General features: G+C 32.0%; 1 long non-coding RNA gene across 1 annotated transcript in view; it reads left to right on the forward strand.

The window, feature by feature from the left end:
• The window catches only part of LOC142225804 (uncharacterized), a 347,314-nt gene that overhangs the window by 211,996 nt on the left and 123,494 nt on the right, over nt 1–11,824 (forward strand). The gene's annotated exons all lie outside the window — the stretch shown is intronic.

Below are 11,824 nucleotides of genomic sequence, written 5' to 3' on the forward strand. Positions count from 1 at the left end.
TTCTTCTAGTCTTACTCTTACGTTAAAGTATCACCTTTACGAGCATAAAGAGAAACCGGACGTTATTTAAACGGTTGGCATTTTTCCACCGGCATAGAATCACTGTAAAACATGGTGAAAATGTGCCCAATTTTCGTCGATATATTTATAACCACTTAACTTATCACAGATTCAACGATATAACCTGACATTTCTTGAGATATGATTCTCTCGTCTAGTAAAAAACTAAAAATATAAGTTTATCTCAAAACGTGTTCCATATAAAAAATTAACCTCTATTTTTGAATTCAGGAGATGAAAAAACATAAAAAATCATCTCTCATCAAATACACATCACAAAAATTTTACTTTTTTTATTTATTTTACAGTTTTTATTTATAGGTATTGTATTGAACGATGTCATCAAAGTTGGCCAATAAAATAGGTACTTTTAGCAAAAAATCAATTTTCCTTTTTGTAGTTTGCCAATTTTACACAAAATTAGAACGTTTATGATGCAACAGAGGATTTATAAATAAATTAACATAATAAAAGTTCATATTCGAACAAAAAATTGTGACCAAAACAGCGAAAATACGAAATGTAATTTTGAGCAGCATTGCTCTTTACGAACAACACAAAAGCAAATGCGCGAAAATTAAAGTTTGGGACTGACTCTTTACGAAAAAATCAAAACGAAATGTCAGAAAATTAATTTTTGGAACTGACACATTTTTTTAAAGAGACACATGACCTATCTATATAACATCTATTGTCTATGATTGCTGCCCGATTCCATGTTTAGCTCAAACACACGGAATCTCTTTGAACTTCATTTCCCATTGCGATGAAAACGTTAGAGTAGCTTTGAAACACTCAGAAATGCCAACAGCATTACAGAGGGAAACTGGGATTGAATCCATAACCGTTTTTATGCAAAGCGGGCATAAACTAGAGGTGTGCGCGTGAGGGAGTTTTCACGCACGCTCACAAATTCAAAATGTCATTCACGCACGATCACGCACGCCTGTTTTAGAACTGCTCACACTCACGCACGCTCACGAATGAATTCGTAACATTCACGCACGAAGGTTTTTATTGATTCACGCTCACTTACGTTCACGAACCAAAATCCTGCAAAGATAAACACTCACGATTGCAGAATAGTGACTACCGCACGCTCACGACGGGATATATCAACTCACGCACACTCACGATTCGAAAAAAAAACTACTCACGCACGTTCACGAACAATGAAACGTACTTCCACACACTCACGATTCATAAAAAACTATTCACGCACGCTCACGATGTAAAATGCAACTCACGCACATTCACGACTATTATACTTACAAAACAAACGAAAAAATGTAATTCACGAATGAGTACGAACTTAAAAACTTACTCACTCTCGCTCGTGATACAAATGAGCTACCCACACAAATTCGCCAAAATATTTCTAATTAAAAATCTGAAGTTGAAAACGTACTCAATTAAAAAATTAACAGATACAATTAACCTTTTTTATCAAATCAAAATATAAATTCAATTAAAATTTGGATTGATTTTGGCCGAAAAACTTAATTAATTTTTAATTGAGGCAATCAATGATTTATAGTGATATTGTTTACTTATTTTATTTTTTATTATATTATAATTACATATATTATAATTATACTATATAGAATTATTTTTTTTACATCTAAGCCAAAATTTAATGAACCAATGAAACCAATTATTTCCGAAAATTATTAATTTTTTATTTGGAAGTATGTTTTCAATTTAAAAATGTAAAAATGTTCAATCATTATTATACCCTTCACCACTACTGTGGTACAGGGTATAATAAGTTTGTGCATTTGTATGTAACGCCAAGAAGGAAAAGTCTGAGACCCATCGTTTAGTATACCGATCGTCTTAGAATTAAATTCTGAGTCGATTTAGCGATGTCCGTCTGTCTGTCTGTTGGTGTATTTTTTGTGTGCAAAGTACAGCTCGCAGTTTTAGTCCGATTGTCCTAAAATTTGGTATAGGGTCCTGTTTCGGCTCAAAGACGATCCCTCAAATTCCGTACATCCGAATATTTTATGAGTCTCGAAAAACTTGCCAAATATCAGCCAAATCGGTTCAGATTTAGATATAGCTCCCATATATAGCTTTCGCCCGATTTACACTTATTTTCCCACAGAGGCCAATTTTTTGCTCCGATTTAGTTGAAATTTTGCATAGGGAGTAGAATTAGCATTGTAACTATGCGTGCCAAATTTGGTTGAAATCGGTTCAGATTTAGATATAGCTCCCATATATAGCTTTCGCCCGATATGAACTTATATGGCCCCAGAAGCCAGAGTTTTACCCCACTTTGCTTAACATTTTGCACAAGAAGAACGTGAATTTTTCGTGAATGTGAGTTTCTTCGTGAGCGTGAATTTTCTCGTGAGCGTGAATTTTTCGTGAACGTGAATTTTTTCGTGAACGTGAATGTCATCGTGAGTGTGAAGTTTTCGTGAATGTGAATTTCTTCGTGAACGTGAATTTCTTCGTGAGCGTGAATTTTGTCGTGAGCGTGATTTTGAAAAAAATTTACTCACGCACATTCACGAACAGAATTTGATGTTCACGCACGATCACGCACGACACATTTTTGTTCAGTCCCATTCACGCACATTCACGTGATTTGGTCAAAATTTCATTCACGAATCACGTGACTCACGCGTGTCACGAAAATTTCGTGTCACGCGCACACCTCTAGCATAAACCATTGCACGACGGTTGCTCTCATATATGAATGTATAATAGTAATTTTCCAATCTAAAAATTATTAAAAACAAATGGACTATAATACTACTAATATTCGCACTAGACACGAAATCTCGCTATTTAGAACCAAAATCTCTTTACAAATCTCAAGTGTTCGGACTGGCAAAATAAAGAGATTTCGTAGATTTGAGGATTTAACAGCTATGTGTACACGCACACACACATTCATCTACAAGGAAAATTGGGACAGGGTTGCCAAAAGCTCGTTTTTAGTACTAAAACCACAGTTGTACAAGGCAGTATAGGGGATTTTGAAAGACATTTTGTTGAAATCCTCTACGAACCAGCTGATATTTGCGTATTGCAAATCTACTGAGATCTAGGAGGATTTCGGCCAAAATGTCTACTGCGAACGTAGTATAAAAGGTATGGCAAATTTCTTAAATGACAGATATAATACTTACCAAACATAATCTCCGTTATAAAAGAAATTTTGGAAAATATTTTCCAAAACAACAAGTTTAAAAGTGATGCTTTGTTGGCGTTGGCATTTTACATATCGTCGTTGACATTTGTCAAAACTGACTTCACCAACAATAGGTCTGTTCGCGTACTTTTCTAGCAATAATTATCCAGTAAAAACTGGCAAGAGAGTAAAAGTGCATTTTACTTTCTTTGCTTAAAATTGGTGAAAATTACGCGAATGCAATCCAGTAACTAGAGAAAAGTAATCGTGAAAAATTGCGATTTTAGCGGCTAAACTCGAATTTAATACCCACCTTAAAATGTGAATTACTAAAAAGAGTTGCTTGTTCACAAATGTTATTGCATCATCAAAAAATACTAATTGTTTTTACCGTTTGAAGTTTTATAATGTGTACCATTTTACTTTTGCCCATTTGACTGGAGAGAGTTTATAATTTTATTCGGATCAGCAGAAAATTCCAGCAAACTACTGACTTTCCTGCAGTATGTCTGCTGTTCCAAAATAACAGATTGTTTGCTATTTTAGCAAAAAAAAACTGCTAAAACAGCAGCATTTTGTTTGCTGAAAAACAGCAGCTAGCGTTTGCTATTAACAACACACTTTTTTTCTATGAGTGTATTACTGTATCGGGTGAATTGTTGTTTTTTCGTTCAGTTATACGATGTATTGATTTGATGTTTGATGTTGGTATGTTGAGAAATGAACACAAAATAGAAAAGAGATTGAGGAGATTTTCATTTTCAAAACTGGGTATACAACATATACGAATATTAGATGAGACATTTAGGTTTTCTTGGTGGGCAATTTTAGCTTTCAGCATTTCCATTTAGTTTTTAATGTTAGTGTTAGCTTGTAAGCAGTTCTCTAGCTGTGACACTCTTTCGCTAAGTTCAGAAATAGATTTTTTCATTGTTATATATTTGTTGTTGGAAGAAGTAGGTATTTGATTATTGTTGTTGGCGTGCACTCTCGATGAAGAAGGAGTTGACAAGTATTTTTGATGTTGATTTGATTTAACCATGGTTTTAATTGTTTTTATTATTATATTTAACAAACAATTGACAATCTTTTACACTGCTTGAGTAGTAAAAGTGAATATTGATATTACAACACAAGTTTTAGAACTGATAACACTAGTTTACAAAAAAAAATGTTGACTGGAGAGACTTTATAATTTTGACTGGAGAGACTTTATAATTTTATTCGGATCAGCAGAAAATTCCAGCAAACTACTGACTTTCCTGCAGTATGTCTGCTGTTCCAAAAAAACAGATTGTTTGCTATTTTAGCAAAAAAAAAAAACTGCTAAAACAGCAACATTTTGTTTGCTGAAAAACAGCAGCTAGCGTTTACTATTAACAACACACTTTTTTCTATGAGTGTATTACTGTATCGGGTGAATTGTTGTTTTTTTTTTCAGTTATACGATGTATTGATTTGATGTTGGTATGTTGAGAAATGAACACAAAATAGAAAAGAGATTGAGGAGATTTTCATTTTCAAAACTGGGTATACAACATATACGAATATTAGATGAGACATTTATGTTTTCTTGGTGGGCAATTTTAGCTTTCAGCATTTCCATTTAGTTTTTAATGTTAGTGTTAGCTTGTAAGCAGTTCTCTAGCTGTGACACTCTTTCGCTAAGTTCAGAAATAGATTTTTTCATTGTTATATATTTGTTGTTGGAAGAAGTAGGTGTTTGATTATTGTTGTTGGCGTGCACTCTCGATGAAGAAGGAGTTGACAAGTATTTTTGATGTTGATTTGATTTAACCATGGTTTTAATTGTTTTTATTATTATATTTCACAAACAATTGACAATCTTTTACACTGCTTGAGTAGTAAAAGTGAATATTGATATTACAACACAAGTTGTAGAACTGATAACACTAGTTTGCAAAAAAAAATCATGTACACTTGATGATTTCTTTTGTATTTTGAGCTGCTGAATTCGAAAAAATTTTTTATGGAACACTTTTTGAGATATCCCGTTATTTTTAAAAGTTCGCTCTTTTTTCACTAAACCCAATATATCTCGAGTTAGAAATTACGTTGTTGGTACTTAAATGAAAGGTAATAAAATGGCGAATAATCTGTGATAAGTTAAGTGGTTCAATGCGAAAAGTCAAAATTTTCAAAAAAAATTGTATTTTACAATGGACCTTTTCCGCCAGAAAAGTATAAACCATTAAAAAAAATGTTTTCTCTTCATGGTCGTATAAAAGATACTCTAACGTAAGTAATAAGACATACTAGAAGAAAAACGACCGAAAAATTACAAAGTTATAAGCAATTGAGTGAACAAATCCGATGGCAAATCATGCAAACATGAGCCAATCACCCACACAAAAATTTCTCTCAGCCACAGAGAAATGCATTTTTCTAACTCGAGATATATTGTGTTTAGCGAAAAAAGAACGAAAATTTAAAAATAACGGGATATCTCAAAAACTGTTCAATAATAAATTTGTAAACATTTTTTCGAATTCAGCAGCTCAAAATACATAAGTTGATTTTCATCAAGTGTACATTTTGAGTGTAAACTAGTGTAATTAGATATTACAACACAAGTTTTAGAACTGGTAAAAAGAGCGTTTAAATACGAAAATTCGGTAGCTTAAAAAAAACACGACTGATCAACAGTTGTTCCCCCTTATATATTTCACTTTTTTTAATATACACTCCAATATGGGATTGATCAACTGAAATCATTGAATAGAACAGAAACACTGTAAAGCGATTACAGTATCAAGCATTGCAGATTCTTCACATTCAAAGGAATCGTTGAGCAGTTCTTTTCAATATTTTGGTTTTGTTGTAATCATCACGATACGAGTGAAACATAACATTTTTAGTGAAGTTTGACTATTTTGCTTTAGCAAAGACGAACCTTCGTATGCCACACGAAATAACTATCAACAAAAAACAAACACAATCGTCGATCAGTTGATTGGCAGAAGTCAGTGAATGCAGGCTGTGAGCGGGTCTGTGCTTTTTATTGTATGTGCCAACAACAAACAAAATAGGAATGGAGAGTGTGTGTGTAGCATACTCTTATAGTTGAGAGAATGAAATAAATTCATCTACACAGCGATGGGAATTATAAAACGGATGGAATTGGTTTTACAGAACATTCTTTGGTGCTTGCTTTATTGGGTTCTGTTTGCTCTGTTTCACAATGTGCAAGGTTTATATTTTACTCGTTTGAGAAATGGACAATGAAGTTACTACTCGAATTGTGTGGCGTGTGCTTGAAGTAATTGCTTGTGTATTCGTTGCAGAGGTTTAATACAGACGGACATCGTCTGAGAATTTCTTCCTGAACTAGAATATATATAATGCAATTAGTCGAAAATCTATAGTTTATGTTTTACAAACTGTAGTGGCGTTTCGAGAAAGTTTAAAATTTATAAAAAATGGAAAAATACAATTTTAAGTTGGAAAGGAAAAAAATTGGGAAAATTCAATAGAAAAAAATAATAATAAATAATATTGAATCTTAATTAAAATTTAAAAAAATTTTATTCATTGTAGTTATATTGACAATTTTTTTTTAATTACCAAAAAATCTCTTTATTAATAATTTCTGATATTTCTACTTACACTGAAAAAACAGTGAACCCACCAGGAAGAAATCTTTCGGTTAAGTTTAGAAAATTTTGAATGTTTTTAGAAAATTTTAACTAAATAGTATTACAAACGCTGGCATACCGTCGATATCACAAAAATAAGTAAATATTTTTCGACAAATTCAAGAAAATTTATTAGACATAAATATTAGCTGATGGCCTTAGCAGCCAATGCTACTTTTCTTTTCTTTTTTATCATGCATTTACTGTATGATTAAAATAAACAATAAATAAATAAATAATATTAGACATAAATAATTTTTTTTCACTTAAAGAAAATTTTGTAGTTTGAAGAAAAAAATTGGAGTTCAAAATTGAAAGAATGTCTTTAGTTACATACAAAGTTCATGATGAACGCATTTTTAGTAGAATTTACAAATTTAAAGAAATAATGAACTATTTTGTGAGAAATACGAATTTAGTAAATCTTTGTACTTAATTTGTGTATAATTTCCCCCCGTTTGTCAGTTCATTTAACCGTACGCAAAAAATTATTAAAGTAAAGTATACTTTCTCCAGACATAATAATTCCATGAACTAAAAAACAGTTAAATTGGCTTTAGTGAAATAGAGAGTTCACTTTTTTTGAATGTAGGTTGCTTTGCTATTGATCTTTCAAAGTCATTCATTTAGTTATTTTACTCAATCAAATAGAATATGATGCATACAGTACTGGTGTTGTAAACGAAAAAAGTACAAAAGTACTTTAAAGACATTTGTACTACTAGGCGATTTTTCATTCCACTGTGTCTTATATTCCCTTTGAATGACTTATATTCCCCTTGATATTTCAGAAAGAAACCAAATTACTTCCTTTCCTTTTGCATAATCGCCAAGTATAGACACAAAGTGCAAAGTAGAAAATGTCTAAAAATTAAATCGCGATTAAAACACACCATCATTTGGAGCCTCGAAGTTATTCTTGAATAGAATTAAGATATTGCGGTTTGTATTATTTTTACGACCATTACAAAATTCTGGAATTGAATATGAAGCCCATATTTTCAACAAAAATAAGGAAGAAATACCAAAAAAATTATATCGCTGTCAACTCCGCGGGGACAAACTCGTGCAATGCCAAAGAATCCCCAGGATTAAATTCTTGGAAGGCTCAATCCCCACGAGTAAGCATCTACATATTTCCAGACCCCTTGGTGGAACCCCATTTTGGGGAGAAAAAAATTGCAAAGTTTCGCTTGGTATACCCACGCATGGCACAGTGCAGTAGGAGTCTACGAAGCAGAGATCAAAAAATAACTTAACTTGACCACATAGTGTTTTTATGTCCTTAAGAAAGAATTATTTAAACATTTCTTAAAAAAGAAAAACCTTAACCACTTGGGTTAATCTTTGCATATCAGTAGATTTTCATGTGTAATTGAATTTTAATTTTACCTTTCAAAAGTTATTCCAAAAAGAAAATCAAAATCGAAAATTTTAAATTTAAAGTCAACTTGAAAAACCCATTGCAAATGTAGTAAATTTATTCTGATTCTTTAAAAATTAAAATTATTTGGGTTTTCTGGGCGTTAGAGAGTTAAAGTAATATGAAAACTAATATGTAATATTAATTAATATAAAAAAAAATAGTTTAAGGTAAATTGAGGGAAAAAGTTTTTTTCTCGTTTAATTTAATTTTTTTCAATAACGGTTTCATGACACTGCGCCTTTGTACTTAATATGCTTACATTAGCTACTCTTATTGATCTCTAGCAAAATTATAATCGAGACATCAACCATGCAATTTGCTGAGGCCTCATCGATGGATGGTTGGGTGAGTACAAAATATAACAAATAATAATTTGGTGATATAAAGTTGTTTTTGTAAGCATAGTCGATGAATGAATAGAAAGAAACCATACGTATAACACTTTGGTGCTAGTAATGAGAGTGTTATACTCCGATCATGCCATTTATGATTACCTTTTTGCTTATGAATGAATGAGTAAAGTGTAAATTTGTAAATTGATAGTTGTACGTTTGTTACACATTGTGTTGTACCTCTTTATTCATGATCTTTGTTTAATATAAATCTCGTGCTTCTTCTATTAATTCTTTAAGTTTTGTTTTGTGATTTCATTTATAACAATCATATTGAAATATTCTTTAAAGTTAATTATTAGGGTCAGTGTTACCAGACGATTATTAACTAATTTTTAGGAATTAATAGTTTTTTTCTGTGAAATCTATCAAATTTGGAAACAAAAACCAATAGAGATTTCGATTTTCTTTTTTTCAACCAAAAATATAATGAATTTAGCAATTTTCTTTTCTTTCTTTACACTGAATACACTCAATATTTTTATTGTTGTATGGAAAATTTTCTATGGATTGAAATAAAATAAAATAATGATTGTTATTAATACAATGAGTTGTTAAAGTACTTGAGGTGTTTTCCTGTGTGAACGGATGAGTAAGGGTGATGCAATTTTGGGTCCTAGACAATTTTCATTCTTTGCGCTATCTAGGATAAGGTTGGTGTGGGTTCCGAAGCGCGAACCCACACCAAATTTCGTATTATAAATTTCGTATTATATATTTTAGTGGTTGCCAAAATAAAGATTGAGAAAAATTTTGCGTTTGGCGAAATCGTAAACCAGGACATGGGGGATTATGTACACCCAGAAAACAAATTCGTTGCCTCAACCGAATTATTTACCAACCGAAAGCGGGTGGTTCCATCAACTATCAAAGAGTTCTGTTGACACAACTAACATTTGGCAATTGTAACCGCATGGTATTATGTTGGACCAACCTTGCATTGGTTGTCGTTATCGAATCTTTTTTATTTGGTTTGTTGGTGCAACCGCCGACGATGTTATTTATTATATAGTATAACAAATTAAAAACTAATAATCCCAAACTACAAATTCTTCTCCAAAACTGCCCTGGAATCTTCTGGCTTAAGCAATAATTTTTTAATTATATGGAGATTGTTGAAAATAACCACGGCATTTTTCAGCTATACGCGCCAACCTTAAAAGAAAACGATAAGATGTTTAAATATGCCGTAAATGTTTACCAATTATAAAAGGGTGTGTTGCTAGTGAAACAAAGTGAAAACAGTCTTACATTACGTTTCAGTTCTAAATCTAATAATTGTTCGTTGTAATGTTTGTAATTTCGTCGTTTTTCTTTTTCCGTCTAAAGGCCAGTTTTTCATTCTATAATAGACTACCGGTTAGTACAAATTTTGTATGAGATCAGCTATTTTACCGACCCGATAAATAATAACAATTCATTGGGAAACCGTACATAATAATGTTTAAAAAATTGGTATTCCCCATTAAAAACTAATATTATCCAAAAAAGACTAGATTTGAAAACTGTTTGAATTCCATATGTTTTCAAACATATATTAGCACGCTTTTCAATAATGTTGTGCTTAATGACGATCCTGTATTTTATGTGAGTCTCATTCTTGACATGTAAACAAACAGAAAAAAAGAAGCCTTTAGATATAAGTACAGATCGTCTTAGAAGCGCTCTGGAGACGTTTATGTGTTTAATACAACAATAGTGTTTGTGTTTGTTGGTGTATGAAGCCTGCAAACTTTATGGAAACTTTTGTAATATTCCTCTTTTATAAATCGGTGCGATACTTACCTTAAGCCAAATTCTTTTCTATGGGACTTTATTCAATGAAGATTCTATTAGTATACTCAACTTTTGGTTGTACCAACCATTTGTTGATTCCCATGCTGTAGGTCTCACTCTGCTGGTGGTTAGCTCAACAATTTTATGCAACATAAAACCAAATTTATCGGCATTGGTTATTGAAACCAATGGAATGGTTATGTGAATTTCTATTTGATTCTGTGAACTTTTTATTGGTCGTGTTGGATGTATAATGGGGAGAATAATCAAAACATTGTTCTTGTAACAAAACATAAGTTACTGAAATTATTTCCTCATTGTAATGATCGAATTGCAACCACCCATTTCTCTGGGTGTAGTTTTTCGCATTTTTTGATTTTGTATGGGATTTCGTAGCGGAAATCGAACCTAGTGCTGGCCTTTATGCAGTAGTACTTCAATCCGGTTTCACTCAATGCATTCGCCTAAGTCTTCCTCTTCTTTATGCATAGGTCTTTGGTTTGTTCTATGTGTATGGTTTTCGTGATTATGTCCTTTACTTCGTTGTACCCCAGCATAGCATCTTGAGGACCTCGATGAGCCTACATGTGTTATGTCCATTGCATATAAATCTATAAGAAATCTGAATAGTAGTCCAGAAAGTTCTTGCGTTGTGCTCACCATATTTGCGATTAACATTAGTAATGCGTGCACTATTAGCAAAAAGTCTGTTGTTAATAGCAAACGCTGTCTGCTGTTTTTCTGCAAACAAAATGCTGCCTTTTTAGCAGTTTTTTTTGCTAAAACAGTAAACAATTTGTTATTTTGGAACAGCAGACATACTGCAGGAAAGTCAGTAGTTTGCTGGAATTTTCTGCTGATCCGAATAAATTTATAAAGTCTTTCCAGTCAAGTGGACAATAGTAAAATAGTACACATTATAAAACTTCAAACGTTAAAAACAATTAGTATTTTTTGATGATGCAATAACATTTGTGAACAAGCATCCCTTTTTAGTAATTTACATTTTAAGGTGGGTATTAAGTTCGAGTTTAGCCGCTAAAATCGCCATTTTTCACGATTACTTTTATCTAGTTACTGGATTGCATTCGCATACTTTTCAGCAATTTTAAATGCAATTTTTACTCTCTTGCCGGTTTTTACTGGATAATTATAGCTAGAAAATTAAGCGAACAGACCTATTGTTGGTGAACTCAGTTTTGACAAATGTCAACGTTGATATGTCAAATGCCAACGCCATCAAAGCATAACTTTTAAACTTGTTGTTTTGGAATATATTTTCCAAAATTTCTTTTATTATGCAGATTATATTTGGTAAGTATTGAATTTGTCATTTAAGAAATTTGACATTCCTTTTATAGTCCTTTTG

This window comes from Haematobia irritans, chromosome 2, assembly GCF_050003625.1.
Source record: "Haematobia irritans isolate KBUSLIRL chromosome 2, ASM5000362v1, whole genome shotgun sequence".
Lineage (NCBI taxonomy): Eukaryota > Metazoa > Arthropoda > Insecta > Diptera > Muscidae > Haematobia > Haematobia irritans.